Source organism: Phaethon aethereus (assembly GCF_964289735.1).
Source record: "Phaethon aethereus genome assembly, chromosome: 4".
Taxonomy (NCBI): domain Eukaryota; kingdom Metazoa; phylum Chordata; class Aves; order Phaethontiformes; family Phaethontidae; genus Phaethon; species Phaethon aethereus.
In genome coordinates, this window is record NC_138578.1 from 74,899,370 (window position 1) to 74,908,201 (window position 8,832).

Sequence of the window (8,832 nt, forward strand, 5' to 3'; positions counted from 1 at the left end):
AAAATAAAAATAACACTTTTGTATGTGGTATAGTTCTGTTTATTTTAATAATAGAAAATAATTGGATGAATAACCAGAATTCTTGGGGGGGGGGGGATTGACCACGTTTTAATCTAACTTGAACTACGTGCACACAAAAAAATTGTATAGCAGAAATCTTTTGTTATCTTTCTTAATCTTGAATAATTGCAGGCAGCTGTCAGTGGTAGTAGATTTGCAATTTAAGCAGTAACATTTTAATTAGTCTGTAGCATTGGGACATTCTAACTCATGTATTCAGTGGAGTAACGGAATCGGCTTTCAAGCAGAAGTCCTTTGTTAAAGCTGTATGTCTGTTCTTCTTAGTAAGTTTTGAATTGAGCACAGCTCTGAAATTCTTAATCTAGAGTGGTTAACTAGAACACCTCAGTGTATTCATAACTGCCTGATTTAAGTGGACAGTGAAATCCTTTTAGTCTTTTACACTTATAAGTAATTAGACATACCTGATAAAATAACTGCCCAGCATGACTTTGGAAAACACCTGTCCTTCAAATAGAGCCAATAAATACTTCTAACACTACTTTTTTTTTTATACTATATTTGTGAAGAAACATTGCAATGAAACAAAGAGCATCACAGTTATTTAAAGGTGCTAGCTGAACTAGGTTCACTATTCAGGTATTCACTGTAATCTACCTATTCGATAAGTTCAGTGACAGTTGTTACGCACTGAAGAAAATTGTAATATTTTCTAGGAAAATTCATAAGAAAATGAGATCCCCTTTCACAATAATGTACCAATTTCAGTCTAAAGAACAAACTATAAAGAACATTCTATGATGAATGAACTAATGGCCATGGTTCTTTACAAAAACAAACAAACAAAACCCCAAACCCAAAAACTCTTCCATTTTCAAATGCTGTTCCTATATCTGATCTCTTGTGTTTTGGCCAATAGGTAACTCAGACATGGTAATGCTTGCCTACTGTTCATGAAGAAAGACTTAAATGCTGGCAGTAAATGTGATTTAACAGTTAGGCCTGGTTGTTCCAGACTGGCTTAGAATGTTTTCTTTGTTCTGTGGTCTTTTGTTTGTAGTTTTTTTTATTCCAAATAAGACTTATAATGGAAGCAGGACTAAAACTAGGAGGGGATGAGTTGCAATGCTTAAGCTTTACATTTAAACTCTAAGGACAAAACTATCTTTGTAAGGTAAGTCTTGTTAAAGGTTGACCTATGTACATTTTTTTTAAAAGAGAAAAGCACTTTATTTGAAGGAAACTGCTTTTATTCATTTTCTGTGTGACTAGCAATGCGAGTAATGTATGATTATCATGAGCTTTTTCGGCTTGCAAAACCAGTTAGTGTTAAAATATGCTGGAGACTAAGTACGCCTGGGGGAGATACTCATGTCACATAAATTAGGAAGAGTTCTGTGTTTGAAGTCCATTCAAACTTCTGAAAACAAATAGATTTTCAATTAACCATTCCAAAATCAGTAAAGTCATCTTCTGAAAATTCAAAGGGATCTCAGTATACCTCCTGTTTTATTTCCATTTGGCACCATATGGATTTTTTTTTCTTAAGATAAAAATATTATCTTTAAAAACTTTGTATAGTTCAAGCAAAGACCTGAAGACTGAAGTAATGAGGAAGGAGCTAACTTCCTATTTCATGCTATAAATTGGCACTTTCAGTTTGGGGTTTTAGTCCCAGTATATTTCTCCTTTGCACAAATAAACTGTCAAAAAAGTATTACTGTTTATCTGACTTTATTTTTCCACAGCAAGTAGCTTCAGAAGATTTACCCAGCAGGTTGTTAGAATCACGGAGAGGCTGACAGCTGCACTTTGATTCTGGGGCAGTGATTTTTGATACCACTTGCAGCTTGTTACTCCTCAGTAAGGGAGGTAAGAAAGAAATAAGGGAGAGATACAAGTAAAGTGGGATAATAGTGTTTGTAGGAAAGGATGTTTTTTGGGAAAGGGAATGAGAAGGGATATCTTGCAATGCCAATGAAGAAAGATAAAGGACAGGGAAACCTCAGTGGATAAACTTGCATGACTGTTTTGGAATGCCAGATTGAAAGTAGTTGTACTTGAAATCATGCTGAATGAAAATCGTTTTGTGCCTTTCTACAAATTGTATTGTCAATATTTAAAATCAGTTTTAGTATTATAAACCTGGGACTCATGGTGATGCTTAACACATACTATTTTACATGACTAGGACAGCAGGACTACCTAGTCTTGCCTCAACTTATATGGTCCGATGGTTTTGCCATTGCCTAGCTACCATAGTAGCTAGGTAGTGGTGGTGCTCTGATCCTGTAGAAGGTGGTAGGAGGGTTTGGGATTTGGACTTGCTTGGACAAGCTTGAGAGTCAGCAAACCCTTTCTCATAGAGTTTCTTCAACACAATCACATTCACCAATTATTCTCTTGTCTCTGTGTTGCTCTTAAACGAGGAATTGTCATAACAGGCCTTTTGACACATCTGTTATCAGTTATAAATCTGGTATTAATAGCCAAAAAAATAAACTATTCTGTAACTACAGTCAAGTAATGAGACACAAAAAAGGAAAATTACCATTTTGCCTTTAGTTCAGTGGGCTGTTCAAGGTAATTTATCTGTCAACATCAGCTATCCCAGACAATAGCTACCCTGAACATGAATATTGTAAAGATTATGGTGAGAATAAAACTGTTCAGCTAGAAATTGCATAAGTTACCTTATTTATGACAGCAGCAGAAGCTTCCTCATTAGTTTGGTCTTTTGGTTGTCAGTTGAAAGCTGGTATGCAGTTTGATATTCTCTGTTGTGCCTTGCAGAAGTTACTGTCTACCACGATGTAACCACGTTCTGTGTAAGCCATCACTTTTTGCCATCAGCTTCTGCTGTATGGAGGTACTGAGGCTGCTCTGGAGCTCAGCAGGTGGAGTTTATTGTGAACCAAAAATGAAGCTCTCTTGGGCAGAGGTCAGTGTCTCCAGTACTGCAGCCTGTTCAGCCATAGGAACTGGTGGGGCTGCATTTCTCTTGGCGTACCTTCTGGGCATTTGGAAAAGGTAAACGGAAGCTATGACATAAAACATTTGGCAGCTTTGTTATAACTCTGAGACTGTGAGGTGTATATTCAGGGGGCCAAAACCTTCCCACAAATGTGCTCCTTTTGTCTGAGTTTGTCACCTAAGCTCAATGGGTACATTCTGTGTCCTAAATGTCTTGGCTGTGCCATCTTGCATAGTTACAATGACTAGTTATTTGTAAGGGTTTGGTGTTTTTTTTGGGGGGTGGGTGTTTTCTTTCTAGTAAGCCAGGTCTGGAGTGGATAACTAAAATTTTCCATGCAGTCTGAACAGATCCTGAATGGCATTAAATACTTTAAAATATTAATTGGAGTGAGTCCAGAGGAGGGATAGAACACCTCTCCTGTGAGGACGGGCTGAGAGAGTTGGGGTGGTTCAGCATGGAGAAGAGAAGGCTCTGGGGAGACCTTATTGCTGCTTCCAGTACTTCAAGGGGGCTTAGAAGAAAGATGGGGGCAGACCATTTAGCAGGGCCTGTTGTGATAGGACAAGGGGTAATGGTTTTAAACTAAAAGAGTGCAGATTTAGACTAGATAAAAGGAAGAATCTTTTCACGATGAGGGTGGTAGAACACTGGCCCAGGTTGCCCAGAGAGGTGGTAGATGCCCCATCCCTGGCAACATTCCAGGTCAGGCTGGATGGGGCTTTGAGCAACCTGATCCAGTTGAAGATGTCCCTGCTCACTGCAGGGGGGTTGGACTAGATGACCTTTAAAGGTCACTTGTAACCCAAACTATTCTATGATTAATGTTTGGGTTAATACTATTGCTCTTTCGCAATAGAGCAGGGAAGTAAAAGCCAGGGTGGAAGAGGTGTAACTTGGGGCGGGGCGGGTACCCAAAACAAGACTGACAGAAGAGAAAAAGCAGCAGCAATAAATGTAGTCTAAAAACCAAATTTAAGTTACTGTCTCTCAGACCTGCAAGGTTTTGGACTGGCCTTCCACTGGGACGGGAGTGGGCAATGACCTATCTCTTTCTAGAAACAGCATGCTGTGTTTACACGCAGGATTGTGTGACATGGTTGACTGCAGTAGCACAAATGGGCTCAGTGATCTGTAAAAGCTTTAGGCTGGTAGGTTAAACAACCAGAAGAGCTGGGTTTTTAAAAATTTTTTTTAAAGATACCTGAATTCAGCTGGTGCCTGGTCAGTTATTTACAATGATTCAGAGCCAGAAGAATATATCATCTGTTTTGCAGACATTAAATGATTATTCATGCTTATTCTAGAGCACCTCAAATCAGATGCTTGCCTCCAAGTCAGCAGTGATCCCTGTGTAATCGTTCCGTTTTCAGAGGATGTACCATATCTACCACATACCTTTTCTCACACAGAGTACATAAAATGCCTAGGTAAACATGAGAATAGGAGCTCACTGTTTGACCTAAGTGGTGCGTTAATCCTGGTGTTACGCTTGGATAAGCTCCTCCAAATCTAGTCACTTGGGGAATCAGTGACAGGTATGTCACTGTTAAGTGGAAGGTCTTCATCCAAGTGTTCGTAAGTATAAATCCACAGCACTGATAGAACTGTATTACCTTGAAGGGAACCAGAAGTCCTGTCAACACCTGTTTAATTTGCTTTAAACCCCTGGGTGGCAGATCCTTATGTATTTAAGACTATGAAGATAGATGTGCTTACTCTGCTTGTAACGATATACTCACATTTTAATTAGGCAGCTTGGATACCAGATAGTGCTACCACTGTCAAATCTATTTATGTTCTGTGTTAAAAAATTTACTGTTTTAAGGGAGCTGTTTGTTTTAGGAACAGAGTTCTGTCTTTCGCAACTACCTTTTTCTGTTTCGGATACCAGGAAATTTTCATTTATCAAAACCACAGCTAACTGCTGCTGTAATGTGGCTGTGTAGCAACTAATGAAAGAACATCCCTCTCTTGGAACAAGTGTGTTTTCATTAAAAATCTTTAACGCAAGAAGGAACAGCTGTTGTTTGAGGTACGAGTCACCCAATTAAACTGTTACTTTAAAAGGACCGAGGCATCCAGAGGTCAAGGACTCAATATTCAGATGGAGACTGGTGACGAGTGGTGTCCATCAGGGGTCTGTACTGGGACCAGTAGTCTGTAGTATCTTTATCAGTGACATAGTGGGAGTGAGTGCACCTTCAGCAAGTTTGCAGATGACACCAAGCTGAGTGGCAGGGTTGACATGCCTGGGGCGTGGGGTGCCATCCAGAGGGACCTGGGCAAGCTTGAGGAATGGGCCGAGTTCAACACGGCCAAGTGCAGGGTCCTACACTTGGGTTGGGGCAACCCCCGGTATCAGTACAGGCTGGGGGATGAGAAGCCAGACACAAGCCGGCAATGTCCTTTCATAGCCCAGAAGGCCAACCATGTCCTGGGCTGCATCCAAAGCAGCGTGGCCAGCAGGTCCAGGGAGGGGATTCTGCCCCTCTATTCTGCTCTGGTGAGACCCCACCTGCAGCACTCCGTCCAGCTCTGGAGCCCTCAGCACAGGAAAGACATGGACCTGTTGGAAAGGGTCCAGAGGAGGCCACAAAAATGATCAGAGGGATGGAACACTTCTGCTGTGAGGAGAGCTTGGAGAGTTGGGGTTGTTCAGCCTGGAGAAGAGAAGGCTCTGGGGAGACCTTGTTGCTGCTGCCAGTACTTAAAGGGGGCTTAGAAGAAAGATGGGGACAGACCTTTTAGCAGGGCATGTTGTGATAGGACAAGGGGTAATTGTTTTAAACTAAAAGAGGGCAGATTTAGACTAGATGTAAGGAAGAATCTTTTTACGATGAAGGTGGTGGAACACTGGCAACATTCCAGGTCAGTTTGGATGGGGCTCTGAGCAACCTGGTCTAGTTCATGATGTCCCTGCTCACTGCAGGGGGGTTGGACTAGGTGACTTTCAAAGGTCGCTTCCAACCCAAAGACTCGATGATTCTATGATCTTGATAAGGCACTTCCCTCAGTCTGGGTTTTAAGTCCCTCTCGGCTGCCGGGCTGTGCCTTGCCCCTCCCTCAGCCCCGAGCAGCGGCAGCTTCCCGCCGCGCTGAGGGGAGCCCGCCGCGCCGCCGCCATCCCCCTCACAGGGCCGCCTACCTACTCGGCGGGGCCGCGGGAGCGGCTCCATCCCCGGCCGGAAGAGGAAGGCCGCCAGGGCGCTGCGGAGGGCCGGGGAGGAGCCGCCGCCGCCCGCCCCTAGCATCCCCAAGGGAGGGGATCCGCCCGCGCACCCTGCGGGCCCGGCCACCCTGAGAAGCGGTAGGTGGCCCAGAGCGGGGCAGGCTCTGCCGGCGGCGTGGGAGGGAGGAAGGGCGGGCGGGGGAGCGGGTCTGGGCCGGGCACAGCACGCCTCAGCCGGGCTGCGGCTCCCCGGGGGTCTGCCTGGGTGGCGGCGGGCCTGCCTTGCCGGGGGCACAGCGGGTCCTCGCCGCTAACGCCACATCTCTCCAAGGCCGTCCCTTACCCGCTCGGCGGCCCCTCTGTCCTCTAGCTGCTTTGGGAAATTGCCCCCCCCCCCCTTTTTTTTTGTCTTCCCATCCCCCCCCGATTGAAAGTTCTGCTCTTGGCCTGAATCAGGGCTTCATTAAGGAGCCAGAGGGGCCTTCCCAAGGCTCAGCAAGGTAAAGCCGGGCCTCGGAAATCCCGGGGGGGGGGGAAGGACAGACCAGGAGGATGAAATTCTTCCTGCTGACTGGTGACAAACCTCTGTGCGTTAGGGCAGGGCCAGCTTCGCGGCTGATCCCTTCCTGAGAGGCTCCCCATCGAGCCCCGGCCATGCTCGCCAGAGCTCGCAGGCAGAAGCGATGAGGCACAGATGGGAGTGCTGAGGGGACGGCTGGGGAGGGACATGAGTGTCCAGAGAAACAACTTCCCTAAACTCACGCCACTTCAGACATGTCTCACAGAACTCAAATGTCACAGTGAAGTGTTTTGTTTTTGCTGACGGAATCCAGGACCTATTAAAATGTTTGGTGGTTTCCTGCCTACCAAAAAATATGGAGAGGTTTGAACAACAAAAACTGATGAAGCACAAAGGCAGAAACATGTAGTACCTTGGGTTATTTTGTAAGGGAAATTGCAACCATGTAGCTGAAAATGGAGCAGAGTGAAAGGTCAGTGCTAGCATCAATAGGTTCAAGCCTCACGCTAGCTGAAATGACAGTAAAGTGTAAAGGATGTTACCCGGTGTAAATAACCCTGGAATAAAGTTCAGCTTGGACATACAATGCAATGGATGAATAAACAAATTGTGAGGAAAAACAAGATAGAATCTGCCACAATGAACCCATCCCTCAACTGTTGGCTGGACAGACCTAGGGCCAGGGAGGATTTGTTTAAAGGAATGGTTGTTGCGGGTCCAGATGCTCTTCCATCACTTGGATAAACAAATAATGCTAAATATTTGTAGCAGTGATGACTTACCATTTTAAATAAAAGGATCCTGAACATAATCAAACTGCTTTGTTCTCTAGCAGATTTAAGAGCATTATGCTAAGAGTTTAATAAATGGATTGCAGATGGCCCCCTTCCATGTTTACCTCAGGGTGTTTGAACTTTAATAATGCTTCAGTGCTAGTAAACTGAATCTGCAGGTAAAAAAAAGTCACAATTAGTATTTATTGCTGATTATGATCTTCAGTTAGTGTAATATGATGTTATATGCACCAGTGCCTTGTGTACGTGATACAGTATGTCTTGTCTGCAATAGAATTTATATTAAGAATTGCTCAGTGTTTTCAATCCTAACTCATCAAAGTCAATGGATATTCTGGTATTGATTGACTTTGGGTGAAATCCTGTCTCCTTTTTTACTCTTTTGGTGCAACAGATGTTCAGGCATTTTGCAGTAGAAGGGAATGTAAATTTGGTTGTTTTATGACTGAGATACACTGTAATGTTTTACAAGTCTGAAGTTTGCAATTTCATGTTTTGTGTATTACTCCTTGACTTTGGTATCTGTTGCAAATGAGTTTTTTTCAGGATACGGACTGACTCGTTGATTTGTTAAATACTGAACATGATATGGCCTGCAGCCTTGTTAGTTCTTTAAGACAGTTTTGGGGTATTATCAAAGAAAGTTGATAGTTCTGATATTTCTGACAAACTAAAACGCTGCCTGAATCACTTGATGCCCCAACTCATATAGCCTAGCAGTGGCTGTCATCTGAAAGAATGAAAGAAAAAAAATATTTCAAGTTTCAAAATTTTCTTGTGCTGTTTTTTGAGTTGCTGTTGCTCTCCAGGATTTATCTTTAAGACAGCATTTCTGCAGTAGTTAGAAGTCTACCTTTTTTTCTTTTTTTTAAATTCTTATTGATTTAGTCATTTCTAGTGTACACTGAAGGCATAAATAATCTATTAGTTACTTGAATGTGGATATTCAAAACAAGAGTGCCCTTATCTATTTTACTGTAATGCGGAGTCGAAAACATTTAGGAAAGTTGTATTAGCATTGCTCACGTGTTAACCAATTTAGTTCTGTGTTTTATTTGGATGCTCCTATAAAAGAGTTTGTTATCTTATTGCCTTTGTAGCCTGTTCTTGATATGGGCAAACTTGGTGCTGAGCTAATAACCGAGACTAGAGAGTTGAAGTTCCTGTTCCCTTGAAAACTAGGTAGCTTAATATAGCTGTAGCTTAATATAAACATAGCTTCTATTTATTTTTGTGAAGTCTGTAGAAAGTGAGAATGAATCAGCAAGATACTTCTGTGAAAGCCCTGCAAAATGCTTCCTGTGGACTGGGAATAAATGTAATTTTTTTTAGAAGCAGAGCACCTGGGAAC